Source organism: Pteropus alecto, unplaced genomic scaffold (genome assembly GCF_000325575.1).
Source record: "Pteropus alecto unplaced genomic scaffold, ASM32557v1 scaffold81, whole genome shotgun sequence".
NCBI classification, from domain to species: Eukaryota; Metazoa; Chordata; class Mammalia; order Chiroptera; family Pteropodidae; genus Pteropus; species Pteropus alecto.
In genome coordinates this window covers 1124360-1124931 of record NW_006433378.1, presented here as the reverse complement: position 1 = coordinate 1124931, position 572 = coordinate 1124360, and positions in this window count along the sequence as shown.

Below are 572 nucleotides of genomic sequence, written 5' to 3'. Positions count from 1 at the left end.
GTGAACTATTAAGTTTAAGACTGAGAGCAGCAGACAATGATGTTGGAGAGAGGTAGTTTTTGATCAGTGGAGATGTCTTTCATCATTTAATTTGAATAAATGCTCTGTATTCAATATCGTATTATCATATAAAACTGATTCATAATTTATTTCAACTCAAAACATAACTGATTCTTATTCTATTTCTTGAGGTCTGGTATCTCTAGTAGAAAAAGTAAGGAGTGTATTTATGATTACCTGATTTTATAGCTCTATTTTTTATATCATCTTCAGCATGTTTCACATAGATGTCAAGAATTAAAGTATTAAATAACTGCTGATTTCTTAAAATGAACCTGAAACTAGTTCTAAAATCCAAGTCTGCTCACCCAAACTAATCTTTTCTTTTTTTTTTTTTTTTAGGCAAGGGAACCCTTGGTTGACCTCACAGATTGCAAGGACCTTGTCAGCTTACAATCTCTTATTTTTTTATTTTTTACGCCTACAGTACCTGGTCTTCCTAGGTGGTCTCCCATCCAAGTACTAACCAGTCCTGACCCTGCTTAGCTTCTGAGATCAGACAGGATTGGGCT